Here is a 22238-nt window from a genome sequence, read left to right as displayed (position 1 = left end):
GTTAGCAGGACAAAAATAAGCCACTATTTTTGGCCAAGGACATCAGGGCAAACCCCTCTATTGCGAAAGTGCCTTCCAGACTTCAAAGTGCAGTTTTACTCTAAATAGTGATGGTGGAGAAATAGATATTTTGTAGTCAGTTGACTTGTTCCCAGGCACATCTGGGGAATTCACTCACTAAAATAAGGATTTGCTACATTTCATGCCAGCTAAGGCTGCAGAACTTCCTCACCCAAGATAGCTCATTTCTACTCCAACTCCAGTCACATTTGGAGTATTTGAAGCCTTTTTTACACAGCCCTTACTACTGAGGGTGGGACACAGAAAAAGCAGTTCTGGCTTTCTCAGCTGAACTTACCCTGAACTGGCACATCTGGAAATTAATATTTCTGTTGTTAGCTGGGCAAATTAGTTGATTAAAAAGATGAATTTTCACCATGCCTATCAAGGCATACTATCAAGACATTCAGAATACAATTGACCTTTAAATATCACCAAGGAGAGGCCAGGACATTTGAAGATCTTGCCACAAAGGCCCTCACAGAGCAGGCTGTGCAGCATCTCTCAGGTCTCTGAGCTATCCAAACACTGCACAGCACTGAAAGGCATGGTTCCCTACAGCAATGTCTCCTATGAAAGGCACACTATTTTTACAGATACATGTTCGGGGCCAGGAGGGTATATGTACTTACAGAGTGCACTGCATTTCAGAGAACCCTGAATAGCCCTCCTGTGGAAACTGGCTGCTCCCTGTGGGCCTCCTCCCATACCTCCATGTGTTGCAGCTGAATCCTGTGCTCTGACATTCACCATCCTGAGCCATCTCATTGCCCTGTCATGCCATTTACCTGCTACTACATCACTCTCCAGCATGATTTTGGTTCCAGCCCAGTTTGTGGGATATAAAAAATCCAGGGACCATTCCCCAAGAAGCAGAATGGATGAGGAGAGTTTAGCCACCTGCCTTTTTAGGACCAAGGAAGAAGCCCCCAGCTATTTGATTTCTCAAAAAGCCTGTGGCCTTTGAGAACTGAGCACCCCTTTGGCACTGCACTGCTCATTGGATGGACAAGGGAGGGAGAAGTTTTCAAGGAGCCTCCCAGGCTGGGACACAACCTTGCTGGTATAATTCAGGACTCCAGCCATCCTTTCTGTCTCCCACCCCAGCACTAACACTGGCACCAGTGCAATGACACAATGGCTGGGTAGGGGAGCTTGTTTTTCTGCAGACAATCTGTGTTAGCTTTCAGCCAGCTCAGCTCCCTGCAGCTCCCTGCAGTCCCAGGGTGCAAGGCCAGCACAGCTGTGGCTGGAGAGGAGGATGCAGCTCCATCTGAGACTGGTTCATGGCACTGAGGAACAACTCCACATGACAGCCTCCCTACAAAGATGGAATGCAAGAGGGAGCCTGCATGCCTCACAGTCAGCCCTTCATCCTCTTCCCTGCCTCTCTCCCAGCACCTCATCACCATGCACAATCCTCATACAGCCCATTTTCCTGTCTCCCCAGCACACCTTGGCCAGTGCAAAACCCTGCAATACTCACACAAGCATTTCCTATTGCTAACAATTTTGAAGCGACATTTCTCTCTCAGAAGAAGTGTAGGGAGTCCAAGTAGGACATACACTGCAGAGTCCTGTTAGTAAGGCTTTGAGAAGGGTACTTCCACAAGCATTCAGATTCATTGTAAAGCAGCATTAAAGGCCATTTGGACTCAGAGCAGGGCTGCAAGGCAGGTAGGCAGCATTTCAAATGCCCAAAGCACAGTGCCTTCTCTGGGATATCAAATTTTTCACTACCTCCTACCTGCTGAGGCAGAACATCAGCCTGTCTTTGTAGTAGAGGTACTCCATCCCTCTGGCCATATTCATGGCCCTTCTCTAGACCCACTCTAACAGGCTGATATCTTTCTCGTATTAAAGCTTCCAGAGCTGGACACAGTACTCCAGGTGTGACCTGGAGGCAGGCTAGAGGGGGAGAATCACCTCCCTCGATGTGCTGGCCACACCTCCTTTGATGTAGCCCAGGATGCAGTCAGCTTTCTGGGCTGTGAGCACAACACTTTTGGCTCATGCCCAGCTTTTCATCCCTGAGAATATCCAAGCCTGGTGCTGCAGGACTGATCTCAATGACTTCTTCCAATCTGTCCTTATATCTGTGATTGCTCTGAACCAGGTGCAGCACTTTGCACTTGGACTTGCTGAATTTCAGGAAGTTCTCATGGGCCACTTCTTGAGTCTGTCCAGGTCCCCATGGAAGTGATCCTGTCCTCCTTTCATGTCAACTGTACTGCTCAGCTTCGGGTCATCTGCAAACACAATGAAGGTGCACTTGATCTCACTGTCTGTGCCACTGATGAAGATGCTGAAGAGCACTGGTCCCAAGACAGGGCCCTGAGGGACACAGCTCATTGCTGGCCTCCACCTAGACATAAAGCCATTGATCACAACTCTGGCTGCATTCATTCCTTATCTGACTGCCATTTCCATATCCACTGAACCCATCTCTTTAATTTGGAGATAAGAAAATCATGTTGGACCACACTGAAGGCCAAAGAGAAGACTGGATAGCTGATGTCTTTTGGTCTTCTCTTATCAACTCTTGCCATCACTCCAACACTCCACAGATTGGTCAGGCATGATTTGCTCTCAGTAGAGACGTGCTGGCTGACACCTCCTTGTCTTTTATGTGCTTCAGTAGATCTTCTAGTAGGTTCTGCACCATGGTGTTCCCAGGCTCTGCTAGTCTGTAGTTTCCCAGATATTCCTTTTAACCATTTTTGAAAATAGGAGTGGTATTTCCAGTTTTCTGGTCACCACAGACTTCACCTGACTACCGTGACTTTTCAGATATGATGGAGAGTGCCTTAGCAACAACACTGACTAGATCCCTCAGGACCCTGGGATGCATCTCCTTGTGGCTGTTCAGCTTCATTAAGGGATCCTGAACCTGCTCTTCACTTATAGAGGGAGGGGTTTCACACCCCCAACACCCACCCAGAGGATCAGGGACTGGGGAGAAGTGGGAGACCTGACTGTCAGTGAAGACTGGAACACAGACTCATTGACTACCTCTGCCTTCTCCATATCAGTGTCACCCTTCTTGCTTATCTTGGGGGCTACACTCTCCTTGGCCTTTTCTGACCTATGTCCTTATGGAATCCCTTCTTGTAATTCCTTACATCTCTTGCCAAGTCCTGTTCCAGCTTTGCCTTGGCTTTCCTGACCCCATTCCTAGACATATGAACTGTGTCCCTGTACTCTCCCCTGGTCACCTGTCTCTGCTTCCACTGGCAGTGAATTTCTTTCTTACTCCTCAGTCTGAGGAACAAATCCATGTCAAGCCTGCCTTGCTTGATTTCCCACACACACTGGAAGAGCCCTCTTGCACTCTAAGAAAAGGAGCCTTAAAGAGCTGCCAGTGCTGGTTATCACCTCTGTCCCTAAGGACAGTTTTCCAGTGAATCTTACTCACCAACTCCTTAAAGACTGGAAGTTCACTCTTGCAAAATTCAGGGGTTTGACTTTCCAGGTTCACATTCCTTAAGATCACAGATCTCAAGATCTGGGCTGAGAGGACCTGAGAGCAAAGAAAGGGAAAAACAAAGAAATAAATGTTTGGTGACTTTATCTGAGCCCTGAGAAATGTGGAAATGTACAGGACAGGGGTGTGATGCTCTGGGAGGAGCAGAACCCAGGGAATGAAAGACAGATCTTTCCCTTATCAAAGAACCAGTGCAAAAATTGTTCATGGAGGTGGATCCACCTTTGATGTTGTGAGCAGATTACAGAGCCATGTCACACCAGTTCCCAAGATTCCTGGTAAGGAAAGCTGGTCACACACACTGGAAGACTCTCCACAGCATGCCAAGAGCACTCAGCTCTGTATACCAGAATCTCCCTTGTCCTTTATTAAGCCCTCTGTTTGCACAACATTAAAGCATCTCCCTGAACTTTCCAGGGAGGAAAAAACTTTTGTCTAATATTTGTAATTTTAAAGCCGAACTTTTTTTTTTAAATGCACCAGCATTATCCAACATGTAGTCCAATATATAAAATTGATCATGACCCAGAAAAGAACCTAAGCTTTTGGAATGATGCTGCAGGCAGGGAGAGAGGCCCCACAGGCCACCACTCAGGCACTCAAACTGATTATGCACAAGTTGCACAGATTTATACGCTCGTGCGTGTACTCAGGCATTTTGAAAATCTTACTGAGCAATAACAGAGAGCTTTCCCCTCTTCTGCACTCCCTGCCTCCCAACACAGGACCCTGCAGGGAAACCCACTGTGTATGACTGCTATTTCCCCCAAGCAGACTTGCATCCATGGCAGTATGAAAAATTAATAAAGGAGTACAAAGTACATTAACAAAGGCTGACATATTTCCCACAGTTAATTGACATCCCCCATTTTATATAAAATTAATGAAAGCTTTCCAAGCATGCAGAACTTGCATTTCATAGAAAAGGAGATGTCTCATACAGCTCATCAGGTCATGTCACTGCATCAGTGATACCGCATGCCATAAATCATGACAAATATTCCTAGTATTATGTCAGACCTGTATCCAAGGTGTTGCTCTCAGCACCGGTGTAGGAGGGCTGTCTGACACAAGCTCTGGAAACTGCCACTCTGATGGATGAACACAGGCTGCTAAGCCAGCCTTATAACATCTAAAGCCTGGTCTCCAGCTGAGGCTAGTCCCTCTCTCTCTGGTACAGTGAGGGGACTGATAGCCCTTAGCTCACAGAGCCTGGCTGGTGTCTCCACACAGCTTGTGGTGATGGAGAACAGCACTGCACTGCTGGCCTGTCACTGCTCCTGCAGTCATCAAATGGATTTTTCTATGGTCCAGATGTCCCACCAATACATTACCGAGTCACACAGAGAGGGTGACCACAGAACCTTCTAGAAACGAAAGAAAAAACCCTGGCAGTGCTAATGACACTCTTAAGTGGGATGGCAATTCTCTTTTTTTTCAGCAGTGGAGTCAGGTGACAATCTGGTTAATTGTGTACACTGTACAGCTAAGACCTCTCTGAGGTTTTCAGAAGGCCTGAAGTAGAGCAGACAACTCCTAGATGAAGTTGTACTGGAAAACTGTGGGGCTTGAGGTACCATCAGTGGCACAGCCCAAGATGGGACTGGTCCAGACAAGCAGGAGTGATCCTGTTCTTGGGTGGTCTGGCCCACCGAGGCCAGGGCTGCACACAGTTACCTGCACCTGGCTGTATTTGTTAAGTGCAAGCTTTGGCTCAGAGATAACAACAGCAAGAGCTCTGCCAAGCCAGTGAAATCGGGGACACTCATGGGTGACACTAACAACACTCCAAGACCTGGGGATTTCTACCTGCTGCCCTGACAGCACCTTTCTGGGTGGTGATGACTGTCCTTTAGGGTAAGCAGTGAGATGCAATATCTCTCAGGTAACTGCATGTGGAAAAGTCTCTTTTCACACCTTGAAACACATTCTGTGTTGGGCACAGTGGTTCCCCTCAGCATAATCCTCTCCACTGTCTCAAGCTCCTGACAAGGAGGGAGGACATATGAAATGCAGTTCTACCAGAAAAGCACCATACTGAACTCCTTCTGCTTCTCCTCTACATCCTTGTACTTGTGGCACTGCTGCTGGGCGAGAAGATGAAGAAAATGGCAGCTAAAATTGCATGGAAGGGTTGTGCCTGTCTGGAAAACTTGCAGCTGTCTGACACTGGTATGCCAAGTGGCCCCAGTGATGGCCACCTACGCCCAGTTACTTTGGGGAGAGCTGATTTCTTCACAATGATTTGTTGGTAACTTGAACAATGATAACACTCAAAGGGTGAATCACAGAGATTTGATGGGGTGAACATCTGGGTGGAAATTTGTGACTGCTGGCTATGCTCTGTCACCTGCCCCACTGGGTGCCACTGGAGCTGTCCCACAGCCTTGCCACTCCACCAGGTACCCTGATGTCCAGCTGAAGAATCCTCACTCTTTTTCTCCAAGCAGAAAACAGTGGCCTGGGAAGAAGCCCTGTGTTCATTTAGAGACTGCTACCGCATACCAGTTTGTATGAAGCAATTATATTGTGGCACCACACATTTCAAAGTAAACTTCTTTGTGTAACCAGCTCTGAAAAAAGAGCTTCTCACATCTCAGCTGAAAATTGTACCTGCACTTCTGTGGGAGCTACTAACTCTTTTCATTTAGGCTGTAGTGAATTGGCTCCTTTAAAAAGGTACCAAGCTCCACTTTGATTTTCAGTTTCTAGTCTCTACACGGTGGCTGAATCAAAGTAACTTAAACTGTGGCTTTGATTCCTGTTCCCAGAGCTGGCTTAAGATGTATTTTCATGGGCTTCCTGCTATTTGTTATCATCTGTTTGCTGGAGATTCATACCTGCCTGGTAGAGCTGGTGGACCTGGATGTGTGTGTATGTCTGGGCTTTGATGTTCACAGCTTCCCAAGACAGCATTGAAACACAAGCACTTCTGATCAAGAATAATAGTGAGAGCTGATGAATTAACATATGTCTTGAAATGTTCCCATTCTGTTCTCCAGGATAATATGCTCAGTATTCTGGTTCAGCAGTATTTACCTGTACCTTGATCCAATTGTTTCCCTCATACTTGGTAATTACCTTGATGGGGCTATTTGGTTGTTTCTGGCAATGATGTAATCTTTGCTTGTACTGCTTGCCTACATAGTTTGCTGTATTGAAGTGTTTTGGAGTACTTCCTCTGTTGATTTTATTTCACTGTCTCTTTAGAAAAAGCTGTAGCTATTTTCTCATCTAGCTGTGCCCAGAACTTTTGTCTCAGGGAAGAATATGAGCTCAGCTGACTTCCTCCCATTATAACAGCTTCTCATTGTACAACTGGAGTTGAGACAGATTTATTAAATCTACACTTGCTATAAAATAGGCTGGATCTTCAGCTGTGCTCAGGCACTACTTAGTTGGAAAAAATGACAGGACAGAGGCTTAAACAAACCTCTAGGCCCCTCTTCAGACATTTTATTTCCCAGAGGTCATGGAGTTTTTTTGTTGTAGCCTATGTGCAATGTCTCATAAATTTAACCAAAGATGCAAGGTTGTTCTGGGATGAATAAATTGGTGTGTCTCAAAGCATGAATATGTCCCATCCCACTCCTCCAGGGTGTATGAGGGCAAGTGCAGTCATGGAAGGCCCTTTGTGCATGATCTGGGTGGTGGAAGGGGGTCTAGGCAGGGATAGGACAGGTTTGGTTAAAATCTGATGCCTGGATAGGGGACAGGAGGAAGATGCAAGCATTTAACCATGGTTTGTCTCTGCCAGAGGAGTTCATAGTTGGAGGCACTGTGAAGTAAGTGGGTTACTGGAAAGGGTCTAAGGTAACATTTTTTCCCAGTTCTGCCATTTGCTTGCTAGATGACCTTCATCAGGTCAACCACCTACTCAAAACTATTGGTGCAGTGCCTATTCAATGGGTTTAAAACTATCTGCCTCCAAAATCCCTTTGAGATCCACCAGTGGGGGGTGATACCTAAAGCCCCGCTTTGCTCCTCCTGCCTGAATCTTGACTCCTTTCTTTTCAGCAGTTAAAAAATCATGGGATGAGACAGAGCATTCCCTTCCTCTCCAGCTATCCCACATTCATTTGGCTTGGACATAATGCTGGGGTGTGGGAGAGGAAGAGTTTGAACTCCCTGGGGCTGTGGAGCAGCTGTGCTGACTGATGAAGTCTGACAACCCTTGGTGCTATGCTGGAGGAGTCCCCTCCTCAGGTGTTTACTCAGCGCTTGTGCTGTTGTCATCATCCTGCTGTGAGCTGGCAGAAACAAGCCTCCCTGTGCCCCAGTTCCTCCAGGGCAAAAGTCCAGTGTCCTCCCACAAATGCCTAATGAAGGCAGGTCTGTGGGAAGGTGTGTGGGGTTTTTTTGCACAAAACCAGCTGAGATGAGCACCCAGGGCAAGGGCCACCAGCTCTGCTGGGAGAGAAAGACCTCTGGCAAGGGGATGGGAACAGACCAAGGAACCTGTGAAACCACACCTTGAACTGGTTCTGGGAATGCAAATCAAAGCCATGATATAAGTTAAATTGGTGCAGCTTCTGTGTTCATCTGAGCCCTCTAATCCTTGAATTGCCAAAGGCCTTGAGGGATCATTATGTTAGGTAGAGCCTACCAAAGGTGCAGGTTGCTCCAGCCTCTTCTTGTCATCAGCAGGTGTGGAGACACTGTGTGTGGGGGAGGTAGGTAGCAGGGATGTCTCTGGTTCCCTCCTTTTCAGAGGGGGTGCTTTCAGATGAACCATAGAGGCAGCCTTCTGATCCTTTTCTTTCATCAAAATGGCACAGAGAAGCTCCAAGGGAACCAAAAGCTCACCTGTTTGTTTTTTTTGGGAGGGAGGTGGTTTGTTTTGGTTTGGGTTTTTTGTTAGTTTTTTACATTTTTTTTTTCTTTTAGCTTTTAGAAGGATTAACACAGATTTATGTTTAAGAAAGCAGGTTAGTTCCAATCTAAAGTGCAGGACAATTCCCTCCAGTTCCCAGGAGGGTAACATCATAATCCATTATTAGCTGAACCAGTTACAGTTATTTCCTTCCCACATTGCCTTTTAGGTGTCAGACTAGAATGCAATTGCTTTTCTTCCTAAGAGCACTATTTTTAAATCTGAAGAATTGAATGTTATTAATATAGTAGGTGTTGTAGTGTGCAGCCCATTCTATAATGGGGTGTTTATAGCACCAATGCTCTTACCTAGTCCATTTGTAATCAGAAGTAATAGCACCACTTCACCACTTGCTCTGCTTGAAGACACTGCAATAAATTCCAATGAGCCATAGCTTGGCTGCAGCTGGTGACTGATGTAGAAGCTTTGTGCATTTTTACTTCTTTAATGTTTATAGCTCTTTTACATTATATGAATATTGCCAGTCCTGAGGATTCAGCTGTCATGAATCAAGCCTCAAAAACTAATGAGGTTTTACAAAATGCGTTCATTTGAAGTGTGTTTTATGGGCCTTCAAATGTTTCAGGCTTTGTGCCAGGCTTCCCTTACTTTGCTGTCACAAGCTCGCTTTAAGAAAGGAAAAAGAAAGCTGGGATTAACATATGATCATCTGATTTCAACAGCTGGTCCCTACCAACATCACCTGATATCAGAAAACTTAAGATAATGCTGTAAGAGCATTCAGCACAGTCAAACACACCTTCATGTGTGTGATGGGCCAACACAACTCAGCTAAAACAATGTCACCTCGAGCTTATACACCCCTGGTTTTCTGTGGGAATTAAAACTTTCAACTATAGCTGCTGTGACCTCCCCATGTAGGAGGAGGAAGGAAGGGTTCATTTTGGAGAAGGGCAACAGAAGACACGGTCCAGCACAGCACGGGCTGAGCAGGCCAGAGCACATGATAGCCACTCTTGTCTTTTGGGCAAGGGATGCTCAGCAGCACAGATCCCCTCCCACCAGTTCATTGCCACTGCCTGCTCCACAGGTGTCAATGGGGATGCAGAGTGATCCAAGCAGGAGGCATCACTGAGTACCAAAGAGATTTCTTAGGGCTCATTACAGACCAAAGGGTGCATGTGCATAGGAAATGGAAAGAAAGGAGGAAAATCAGAGAATGGACAGTGTGTCATTTCTAAACTAAGATATGGGAGGGCTGTCCTATGGAAGGATAGGCCTGGCTTTCTTGCACTGCTCAGGCAGAAATTATTTTGGAGAGCTATTTAGTAAGTTAGGAAAAGTGCCCCTGAGAAATTCCTGTCCCTGGCATCAGTTCCTCTTGAAACTCAAACAGACCCAGATTTGGTTTGGGACTTCACTGGAATAAAGGACAACTGCAAATGGATTTACTCTGTATTTTGCACATTTCTCAGCACTGGGGTGCAGGACTGCTTGGCTCAAGACAGGTGGTCTTAGGAGCAACTACTCTAAGAACAGGCTTTATAAAGGTCGCTGCTGATAGGAAGCAGTGTGGGAGGGGGTGGCAGCATCCTCTTCTGTCCTTGTTAAAGTAGTGTCTTGGTGTCACTGTCTTAGTCCCAGTGGTCATCAATTACTTTCTAATTCCTCTAGAGCTTATGAAGGCAACACATGTTTAAAATTCTGGCTATTTTTCATTCTTTTCCTAAACTACCAATGGCAATTGTCCCTACCTTACACTGCACTTCTCCTAACTCCATACTCTGTAATCTTCCCATGCTAATGTTCTCAAATGATAAGGTTTTCTATTCCTCTTGCACTCATCTTCTTTCTTTCTTTCTGTTCCTTCCTTATTCCCATCTTCTTATTTCCTTACTGATTAATCCTTCCCCTCCTTCTCATTTCTATTCTGATGAGCTGTTTCTGATTCAAAAACTGGATATCTAAACAAAACACAACCAAACAGGAAAGCCAAGATTAACAATCCTGCTACAAGTGTATTTTTCTGGAGGAGATCTACAAGCATGTGCAAGAACTCTCATCATTACCTTGGTACATATTTGTAAGACAGAGTATTACCTTCCCCCAGACTCATCTCTTTTATCTTTTAAAAATGTTCCCTAGTGACAGAGACTATATTGCTCTATCAGTTTGTACAATTTCTAGCACATCTGATCGCTTGCAATATAAATTCCATATAATCATCCAAACAATACTTAAAGTACTCATTGCCTGCAGTCTGAAGATGTCTGGAGTTGTGCCCTTCCTAAACATCCCTCTCTGCGATCATCCACCTACCTGGAGCATCCTCCAGAGGCGACAAGGTGCTCTTACCCTCACAGCATATATGAGCAGCAGTGATGTGACAATAACAGGCCCCTACAGACATGAGGACCAACATCTGCTGAATCCTTGTGCTATGCCTGGATGTTTGGTCCCCTTCCTCCTGCACGGTGGTGGGAAGCAGGACGCAACTCCAGTGGAAGTAAAGCCTCCGTGGGCCAGATGGTTTCATGAGTCCTCATGAACACAGTCATGAACTTGGACTGTAAAGGGAAAATGAGATGGGAATAATGCAAAGTCCACTTCTGTTTGCTGACATCCTTTATTTCTTTTTTAAATAATGCTCTGATCCAGTGTTTCCCAGGGGAGATCTGGAGTGAATTGCCATCTTCATATGGACTCATGTAAGAAAGGAAGCAGCAGGTCCCTGATATTTATTGCTGTATATCAGCTTGGAAACCTTGCCTGAAACTCTACACAAACCCCCATTTTTCTGGGTTATTTTCATCCTCCCTCTTTTTGTTCAATGAAATAATTAATACTTCATGAAAAAAAAAAAAAAAAAACAACCTCTGGGAGTTCATTTCACTCAGGACAGGGAGCGCTGGAGCATAACTAGAGGTAAGGTGGAAGTGCTGTTGGACAAAGGTTTATTCCTGTTCTTATTTTAGGCGAACCAGTTCACCCTCCCCAATGAACAGGTGATAAGGCAGTGTGTTTATAGCGAGTATCCTGTGTGGTGCAGCTGTACTATAGGTTAGGTAATGTTACTGACTCACTGCAGAGTTATTGGGCCACCTCATTCCTTCCTTTCTCAGGGCTATAGACTTCACCATGTACACACTGATGGGCTTTGCACACACCATTCAAACCTCAGAGCCTTTCTGTTAGGTTAGGTGTAGTTATAGGAATTTTTCAGATACAGGGACTGTAAAACAAATCTTGCTGCCAGAGACATCAAGCTGTTTTCTCTGATTTTTTTCTAGGGGTGCTTGAAAACTCCTTCCAAAGAACTAAGCCCTCACAGGTTCATGCAGGAATTATCATTTGGATCGCCACACCTAGGGCATTCCTGGCCAAAACTTGATACCTGCACTGGATAGTGGGCACCTAGATTCAAAACAAGTAAAAAATAAATGAGGTTTTAGTAGTCCTGCTGTAGACAAGAGCTATACACCATTGTATTAACACTCGCATGTTGGACTTCTTTTGTTGGATATTGAGAGTTGTTCTTCATTTTGGTTAAAATTCAAGAGGCTTTTTATGGATGTACTGACCTACCCAGACGGTCAAGTCCATGATGGCTTTTAGGGACCCAGCATGGGACTTTCTCTGCACAGCTGCTAAAACAACACAATCACAGAGTATGTGGCCTAGCATGGGGAAGAAGAGGACTCGATGCTCTCTTTCAGTGGACATGTCCAGGCATCAGGTGCTTTTTTTCCCAGCCTGTGTTCTCAGCTGAGCTGGATGCACAGGACCCTCTGTCAGCCAAGGTTTTTTATTTCCCCTCTGGTTCAAATTGAAGGAACTTGCCGTCATATTATTTTACATCATCCCTAGTCACAACAGAGACCATGGTGAATGAGCCAGGAAGTGGGATAAAAATCTATGGGTTGCTACCCAAATAGTCTTTCAGTACTCACTCCAAATACCTTCAGATGGGACCTTCATAGATGACATCAAAATTTTTATGTAATTAGGTAATTTTTTTACTCTAAACACAACTCAGTTGAAATCATGGGGAACTGTTCACTGATTTCAGTCTTACCAGGGGTTGCGATAGGGTGACTAACTGCTGCTCACTGAAGCCAATGGGAAGGACTTGAGCCTGTGGTTTGGCTTCTGGTCTCACTACTGCTTTGGAACTGGCTGTAGCAGTTGCTGTTTACCCTGTCCCCATCAGCTGATCAGTCGTGCTTCCCTGCAGCCTCCTGAGTTGCACCAGCCTGACTGTTTGTGTAACCATGCAGTAAACTGCCTTAGGAAATAGCCCAGTGCAGGGATGTTCCCTGGCACAGCTCACTGCCTGGCTGCACTAACAGCTGTGCCAGCCCCACAGATACGTGGGACAGGGTCCAAGGCAAGCAAGGACAAACAGCTGCTCAACAATGCTACCAACAAAATGTTCCCCTTGGAAGATGCTCCCAGGTTGGTGATGCAAAGGGACTGAGATAGATCAGCAGGTGCTGTCAGGAGGGTCTTTGCTTGAGCCATTTCACTTGTGTTGGCTTTAGCATTTGGAGGCTTCGCCAGAGTAACCAAGCTCACTAACCTAGCAGAAACTAGACAGGCTGGGTAAAAAAAGAGGCTGGTTTTCTACTAGGCTGTTAGATGGTTTAGTTGTCTTGTATGATGTCAGCTCAGTGACCAGATACTTGATGCTTGTCACTTGCACAAGGACACACAGCTGTATCCACGGCTGTCCTTACGCTTAATGAAAACAATCCATGTTTACAATGGAAATACCAGAGAGCACAAGTCAAGAATGTGGTGACTAATTATATTCCTTCAGTGTTACTATACTGGTATTTTGTTTATTGAGCTTTTCCATTCTAGTTCAAGATTCAACACACAGGCTCATTCCCTGGCCATTTCCACGACATCTGCCTCATGGAGGACATCTGCAGAGATGGCTTTGTACATGCTTCACTTAATCCAAAGCTTTTATTGAGATGGACATACACATCCCATGCAATACTCCCAGCAGTTTCACTTCTATATCATTCAAAAGCAGAGTAGTCAGGCGGGTGTTTTTTCCTAGTTTCTCCGGTTAAATTCCATGTTTGAGCCTGAAAAAATATTTACAGCTGTGTTATATAAACTAATGAAGAACAATGTTTAAAATGAAAGTGCTGGTACAACTTTATGGAGAACAGCAGTGGAAATGGCCATGTGGTAATAAAAAGGCTACTTGATATGGTTTATTGTTTAACTCCTTGCTTACTTCTAGAAACTTAAGCTCTCAAATGCCTGCATCCTTTGAGACATGTACATATGTTGGGTTAATCACCAAACCCAAGTCTAGGTTCCCCTGTGAGTATGTTGGAGTAGACCAGTGAGCAAGGATTCTTTTCAAGCAGGGGCTGCCTGTATTTCCATGTGCTTCACAGCACAGAACACACCATAAACAAAGACTCAGTTTCTAAGGTAAGCAAGAAAAAAAATCTGATTTTTAAAAAAGGGCAAGAAAATTCCTGGACATTAGCAAGTTTTCCTTCTTGCAATAATCCACCAAGAAAACAAAAGAGAGTGAGAGATTTTATGTTACTGCAGTGTTGCCTTTCTTGCGCATAGCTGTGATGGTTTCCTAGCCTGTGATCGTAATGGCATGATGAGATATTTATAACATGCTAACATCCTTTTTAAAGCCCATCACAGTAGCATAATAACAAGCCTTGAAATCTGTCTTTCTTTTATCCCCAAATCTCTCGATGGAAATGATTTTTATGTGCAGACTGTTGGTGTGCATATTAAAGCCATTTCTAAGAAAAAGCTGTAAAACACACACCCATACACTGCTCTCTGCACACATGACTGCACCACCAGATTAGGCCACAGGGCAGTAAAAGTGCCCCTGCCTGGTCCAACAAGAGCTCCTGCAATTGTTACCACAAGTGAAACCATGCTGGTACCAGAGCAAGGGTGGGAACAGCTTGAGTGCAGATAAGCCTTTACGGTAAATCAGCCATAGCATGGTTTGGCTCCACGCCCAGGTAATAACTAACCAGTTTTATGTTAATTATTTGCTATCCTTTTACCTATAGCAATAGTTACAAGCTTTACTAAGCATAAATGACTGCAGTGCATAGTTGGCTTTCAAAAAAGTCTCTAGTTTTTTGACATACTGTATCACTTTCTAACTGACAGTTGTGAATTATTCCAGTTTTTCCTTTTGCTCTGGCTTCTTTTTTGCAGCCTCTCATGAAGTAATATTTTAGAGTGTGTTTTTAACGATGAACAGAAGCAGTCACACATTTTGTAGTTCCTGTGCATGTTATATGGTAACTCACCCTTACATACTGACTGCAAAACAGTCATTCTCTCTTGAGTGTTCCCATATCTGGAACACAGCCACCAAGAAGATGGGTCAAAAACCACAGAGCCCCCCTCTGTCCTTCTCTATCCATCTTGATCACAAGTCTCCAGTCCCCAAATCACAATGCAACACTCCATCGGGGAAGGTAACCCACCTCTTCGTGGGAGCAATTAAAAAACTGGTCCAGCACATTACTTACCCCCAGGATCACATTTTTAAGCTGATAGACCTAAGGGCCAGCCTGCAGCAGCACTGGCAGGGGCAGAAACAAATGTCAGAGAAGCAAATACCTGAAGTTATCAGTGCCTTGATGATTCCTTTAGTAGAGTCATGGTCTGAGACCAGTTTCCATCACAGAAAGATCACAGTAGGAACACACTGGCTATGATGTATGCTCACTCCCACACAATTTCACCAAGGGACTGTCTGTCCCCTTCAAAATCTCAACCACAAAAGTCCTTTGTGGGGACCTAAGTGTGTAAACTTCTCTGAAGTGCTTGTGGAAGTGTTACTCTAGGTCTTACCAGCTTGGTCTCCACTGTTTAAGGATTTTGATTCTCCATCATGACTCGTCTATTCCTGCAGGGCTGGTGTACATCTGGAAGGGTTGTGTAGTTTTACACTACAGGTATGCCACTCATCCCTGCAAGTGGGAGACACCTAAAGACAGCTTTGTCCAGAAGCACAGTATTGCTGGCATGACTCCTGGTCACTGCAGATTTTTGTGGATGAAGGTAAAATGCTACTGAATCCCAAATATATACTCCTCCTAATACTGGATATACACCTTGCACAAGGATGAATGGCTAAAAAGAAACCAAGATAGAAGAGAATTAGGCCAAGGAACATAAGTTTTATTAAATCTGCAGCCTCCCCTGAGAGGGAGTTTTTGCAGCCATTAAATAAAGCAAAAACTATTGGAATTTCACAAATAAACGATAGGAGAAACAATTCTCCCTTACCTGAGTGGAACACACATTCCCTCAATGACATTGCTACAGTGCAGGGAGATTGAAAAAAAAAAAATTAATTTAAATAAAATGTTATAAATGGAAGGCAGAGGAATCAAAAGTTTATTCCAGATTACCCAGAAAGTGCTGCTCTTGATAATGATTGGCAGAGCTCATTGTGGAAAAATGAAGTTGGGCAATTCAGAGGACATAAAAATTGAATGGAAAAGGCTTTGAGTCAAGATGACAGCTTGGTTAATAAAGTTTTCTGCTAACAAATATTAGCACATATGTGGACCCACCTGGGTGTTGAAGAGCTTGGATTGTGGAGTGATGGTGGACAACTTTGCTGCTGCCATAATGTGCCTGTTTCCCTGTGAGCCTGGCTCCCCCATTAGCAGTATACACTGCTGTAGTATTAGAACACCAGCAAAACAGCAACAGGACTTTGGACAAATGATTCTACAATAAACTTTGATTGTTTTTCTTAGGAGAAACATGGAGTAGTGGTGAATGCTCCAAGTCCTTGCAAGTTTCAATGACAGAGGAGCTCTCAGGTTATGAAAATGAATCCCCTGGTGCACAAAAGGCAGATAGATGACCACTGAGGCACACCAAAAACACTTGAAAAATCGCTGTGTCCTGACCCCACCAGCCACTTTGTCATGAACTTTAACAACTATGTACCAGAGCCCTTCAGCAAACTACATCACAAGAAGAAACAGGACAGAGAATTGAGCACATGTTGTGCCGTGGAAAGGGCAGCACCAAGATCTAGAACCTGTATTATCTTACAAATGAAATGAAAACTGTAAAAAAAAGGAAAATAGGAAGAGTGTTTGGAAAGAGCACAGTTCTTGCAGCCCTCATTTTTCTGAATGTTTTTATTTGCTTTATTCTATTTACAGCCTCTAGTTCTCAAGTGTGTACAATAATGTTTCACCTTAGAGCTTCCCAGCTCTCAAATGCTGGAGCCAGGCACTGGCTGCTGCCCAGCTGGCCTCTGCCCTAGTTACACTCAGTAATGCAGTGAGGGCTGTAGTATCAGTCCTTTTCAGGGCTAAACTGTGCCATGGACTTTTGATCATTAAAGGAAATGAACTTGGGATGACATAAAAAAAAGTAAATAAGACTTGTGTACAAGGACATTAAGATTACAAAGCAGCAGTCTCAAAGGTTGGAAGACGCAGAGTGCAGAGCTGCTGCTTCAGTGATGTTCTTTGGCAGGAGTTTAAATGACAACAAGAGGTGTGAGGCAATGAAGAATAAAATCCTGAGTATTCAGCTTTCAAGGAAATTTGCAAAAAAACTCTCTCCACAGCCAAGAGCTACGCATGTCTTCTGAGAAAGAATTACTTTTTTATGAGAAAGTAATCATAGCCTGCACTGCTGAGCTAATGATGTATAAAATAAGTCCAACAAGTCCAAGTCCCACAGTGACACTAGACAACAGAAAAAAGGGAATCCAAACAAACTACTGGTGACCAGAAAACAACTCGAAGCAGATCACTAGCAATAAATTGTAACATGACATTGAAGCCGGGCTCATCTTACAAAGAGCAAAGAGTAGAGAGAGAATTGCTAAGGGCAGATGGCAGTGCCTTTCCTGGTGATATAAACACAGATGAATGCATATCACTTCTGAGTACTGTATATGGCTCTGCCTATCTCACCAGCATAAATAACTGGGAAGAACTTTAACACATTTCTAGGGAATGAGTTCTAATTGTTCTGTGGCACACAACCGCTGGTTGCATATAATTATATTTAACATGGCTATGGCTTGAAATATTCCACATTACAGGAATTATGAAGTTCAACTGGAAGTGTTTTACCTGCCAAGATCTGAATTTCATGTCATCCTGCAGTAGCTGGTGGTAAAACAAACCTAGTGCAGTGTAACAGGAGGTTATGTCCTTTACATGGTTATATTTAATCTCTCCTGATGCTTATCGGAGTTGCAGCCGAGTACAAAGAAAAACAGATTCTGCATTCAAATTCTTTTAAGTACAAAGTGTAATGGCAACAGCAATAAGCATAATGCATGACTCTTGCATCTGCCTGTCCAAGGAACCAAGGATTTTTTAAATGTTTTACATATAGTTTATCCTTTGTTCAAATATTTTCCACAAAAGTTGTGTGGGAAAATCTGTGAAAATCAGGAAATCTGCCTCTTTATAAGAAGTACTGGAAGAAACATGAGCTTGATCATGCAAACTCATAATCAAATGCATAAAATTAACAAACTAAAAACTGCAATGTATATTCTTCCTCTTATATAATTTCCTCAAAATTCCTTTTGGGTTATCTGTAGTAATAAGATCTAAAAAAATTCAGACTGTAGAGTGACTTGCCAAAAAAGTATGTCCACGCCATTGCACATTCATTTTCCTATACTATTTTTGGGTACATTTGTTTGTAAACCTTTAAAAATGTTCTTTCCACTTCTTGAGATTTACTTACACCATTTCACACTTCTGTTGCACAAAGCTGACATATCCAGATGGCAAATATAAACATCAAAAGATGGACTGCCACTCAAAGACATGTGGGAAACATTTGCCAAAGCTAAATATGGTCTTAAAAGAATTTCAATATTAGCGTAAAAGTCCTTCTGAACATGCCATTAATAGTTGTGCAATAGATCTAGCTGACACATTGGAGGTGGTGAGCTGCACTCAAATACTTTGCTACCCACAAAATGGCACTTACTTCAGGATTGTTCCATACTCAGGAAATAATACAGTAAATCAAAGTAACAAATTACACAAACTATGCTATAAAAAGCAGTACACACTAAATAGTATACAAGAAACATGTACATGTGCACAGTGAAGGAAGAGTGTACAGGATTCAGCTGTTCTGCTGAATAAATATTTGAGAGTTTTATAGTCCTTCAGCATTTCTTTTTATGTAATCAGATAACTGCAACTACAAATTCAACCTGAGGACTGACATTTTTACATTACAATGGCATCTTTGTTGCTGCAAACAGTAATATATATACAACAAATCAGTTCAGAGGGAAAATGCTTTCCATCATACTTGGCTTTGCCTTGTGATCAGAATGAGAATTTTTTTTACAAGCAGTATTAGCGTCCTTTACATATTGCCAGAGGTGGGAGGGGATCTGCTAAAATCCATTACCCATTTTGTCTTGGCTGCAATAAGAGAAGGTGTCCACTGGGTGCTGGGCAATTCAAAGAGCTCAAAGAATGAAAGGAAGAGTTCACTCATAGTGGACAATCAGTTTGAACTTTGACACACTTTCCAAGCAGAAAATGTATTATGAGTAAAACATTTTACAATATTTTCTCAGACAGAGAAGTCCAAAAAGTTTACTCATCCCTTACACCAGTCCAAAAAGTTTACTCATCCCTTACACCAGCCACAACAGAGATATATCTTTATGGTGACTGGTCCTTGCCTCTGACACCACTTCTGCAAGTCATATGGTTGCATATAGAATCACACTTGTTTTGGAGACTTGACAGCATGTCAAGCATGCCAAACTCCCACTGGAACACTGAGGTGACCCATGAAGACCATGCCTTCAGGTGCTTTGGTCCAAGTCTAAATGTAGCCACTCTTAAGGTGTTTGTTTTCCCCAACATAACCTATGGTTTGTTGCCAGCATGGAAGAAATTGGATTTCTTTTTATTCCTAAATCACGGTAAAAGCAGTGGATTTTGAAGGTCTGTAAGGTCAGCTAGTGAGTCTGTACTGAGCACATCTGCATGGCTCCATTCTGCAAAGCAGATCTGTGACACCAGTAAGCCCTAGTAACTGCACTGCTGTTGTAGTAGTGTCCTCTCTGCCATGCCTGTCTATGCTGCAAGACTGAATTAAAGATGGCCATCGTGTCCTATACAAGCCCACAACGCCATGCTACAATTGCTATGTGTTAATTTGCTCCCTCAGCAGATTGTTTTCTGGGAAAAACACTAAATTCACCAGTGTAGCTGCCACACAGAGTATTTTCTTTAATTAAAAAGGAATTGCAGGTGCTGATAAGTTCAGGGAACATGAGCCATTGAGACCACTCCAAATGTAGTTTCATGAGAGACTCCAGCAACCATGTGGGTAAAGTTCCTGCCTTATGACCTCCAGCTACTCACTCCTGGTGTTACACCACAGCTCATCAGCTCTGCTGTTGTGTCACAAGTTACGTACCTTGAGCCACAGCCCAGTCTATAGTCTAGCTCTACAGAGATTGGTTTCACAGACCCACCTGAAGAGGTGATGAATTTCAGCACAAAGGCAGAAGCAGTCAGCTGGGCCTGGAACATGGCAGGGACTGTTTGAAAGAGCTTCACTACCAAAGTCAGTGTACTGGGGAGACTTCTCCTACAGGTTTGTGATTCAGTGAAACCACTTAATAGCTGAAAGACGTCCCACTCCCTCTTCTGCCTGCCAGCCATGCTTTCTGCAAGCTCTTTGCTAGGGATGTACATCAAACCATTAATAATCCAGAGCAGAAAGCTAAACTGATCTACAATTCAATGTTTTTTTGCAGGACTAGTTTTCTGCTGTATGGACCCTCTGATCTGGCTGCCTGTGGCTCCAAAGAGCACCAGAGACAGCACAAGGGATGTGTTAGAAACACAGAAAGGGAAGCAGGTGGGGGAGGGATTTCAAAGGCAGCTTGGCATTCTGTTGGCTTAGTCAGGTTTGGTTATTATCAAAAGCCATCTCCATGATGAGGTGCCATCCAGACTACCCACAAGTTACACAAGTCACCTTACAACACCCCTGTGAAAGCTGGGATACCTCAGCACAGGAAATATTCATGTGGTCACTCCCTTCTGCTTGTCATTTTCAAGGGGTTTCTTATTGAGTAATGCAACTAACTTCCCCCTTTGGCATCTTAGAAGGGGTTTTCTTTTGGGATTTTGGGACTGCATCGTTTCTTTAGAATTATTTTGTGAAGGAAGATGAATTTAGATTCACATTACTTTCAAGAAATAATTTCAGTTGCAGAGCCTTCAATGAGCACAGCGCAGAGTGAATGATGGCAGCAGTGATGAGTGCATATGGGAATCCCAAGAAAACTTAAATCATCATAATTTACAATATATTTTCTGCAGTGCAATTCCTACTCCAATGTACCACAACTTGCTGTAGCAGACTACAATGCCCAGTGCTGATAAATATGAAAAGTAGGAAAGCCATGAGGAAGAAAGTGATCACTAAGCAGGAACTGCCATGGTTGTTTACTATTTTGATATTTTAAACTTTTTTTTATTGTGTGTGTCTTCCAAGTCAGGTATGATTCTGAAATAGAAGAAAAGCAGACTCAAGCATGTAGACAGATGATATCTAGTTTCCCTAGCTCCTGGATTTGTTGCTCTTTTTTAAGTTTGTGTTCTCACAAACCATGTTGCAACTTCTGGTTTTAGTACTGTTTTGCCCAATTTACTATCTTATTTAAATGAACGTTAAAGGAAAGGAACAAAAGCCACCAGGCTGCAACACCAACGAATTTTGGTAAATGCGGTGGAGTTTTCTTATTGCAGTTTGACATTCAGTAAGAAACATAAACTTTAAGTAGGGACCATTTGGAAATGGATCATGAAGATAAATTCATGAAAACTGTAAAGGAGAGAACTTCTAAAATACATGAACTCATGATGCCAATGGTACATATCCCAGTAATGAGTTCCTCGCTGAAGATGTCTTTTATATGAAAGTTATAGTGAAAGCTAGCAATATTAAGTTTTTTATAAAGTGGATCATTAACTGAAAAGAGGCTTCTCTCTTGGACAAATTGCCTTAGAAATGTTGGCCTTAGGGGTTCTGTCATCCTTGCTAAAATAGCATAATGCCAACAGAACTTTATGCAGTTTAAAATCAATTTTGCAATCAAGAATTCTGTTTATAAGCTCTTTGAACTCAATTTAACTATGAAGTTAACCTGACTTGTAAGTTACTCCAGGTATAACTGGAATAATTTCTACACAAAAAATATGAAACCCAAGCCTGTGGTTGCTTTTGATTTGAGGCAGCCTTGCCTCAAACCAAAACAGGAGGATAAAGGTTGATACTGAAGTGTTTGTCTTTTCAGCTACTCTGTACTATGAGGACATTTTTCCACCACTTGAATGATATTACTCTTCCAATGTCTTTCCAATGCAATGGAAATAATCCTTCCTTATTGTCAGAGGCCTCCTGCTCATGCCTGCAACAGAATGAATAGCACTGCCAGCTTGTGGTACTGCTAAAAACCTTTAAGGTTTGCAGAAATCATGCGGGTTGGTTTTATGGTGTCAAGTTTTTTAAAGGGTAGAACCTACTTTTAGTGTTTCCATTTCAACATCGTTCCCCAGTCCTGACCTCCTCTGCCCCTGCATTGCTCATTTCTGCTGCTCCAGTATTTTCTGAGTCCTGAAAAAGATCCATTTCCAAAGAACAGCTCAGTGGCTCCTGGTGTGGCACAAGGCATAAGGGCTACAACATGGGCATGGCAGTGGGCATGCAGGTCAGAAAGCTTAAAAGAGCATTTTTACAAAACATATGGCATTGTGAAGCTGTGACAACTGCAGGAGACACAAGGGAAGGTATGAAGAC

General features: G+C 43.4%; 1 long non-coding RNA gene across 3 annotated transcripts in view; it reads right to left on the bottom strand.

The window, feature by feature from the left end:
• The window catches only part of LOC116997618, a 36139-nt gene that overhangs the window by 5674 nt on the left and 8227 nt on the right, over positions 1–22238 (bottom strand). For 2 of the 3 annotated variants that reach the window (XR_004418212.2, XR_006162993.1), the window contains 2 exons: positions 15246–22055; positions 3476–3580 (listed from right to left, as the gene is read on the bottom strand). This is a non-coding gene — a long non-coding RNA (uncharacterized LOC116997618). The remainder of the gene's footprint in view (positions 1–3475; positions 3581–15245; positions 22056–22238) is intronic. The other variant, XR_006162994.1, reaches the window with a different exon arrangement.

This window comes from Catharus ustulatus, chromosome 1 (assembly GCF_009819885.2).
Source record: "Catharus ustulatus isolate bCatUst1 chromosome 1, bCatUst1.pri.v2, whole genome shotgun sequence".
NCBI classification, from domain to species: domain Eukaryota; kingdom Metazoa; phylum Chordata; class Aves; order Passeriformes; family Turdidae; genus Catharus; species Catharus ustulatus.
Note: the sequence above shows the minus strand (reverse complement) of the source record. Positions and strands in the feature narration are given on the sequence as shown.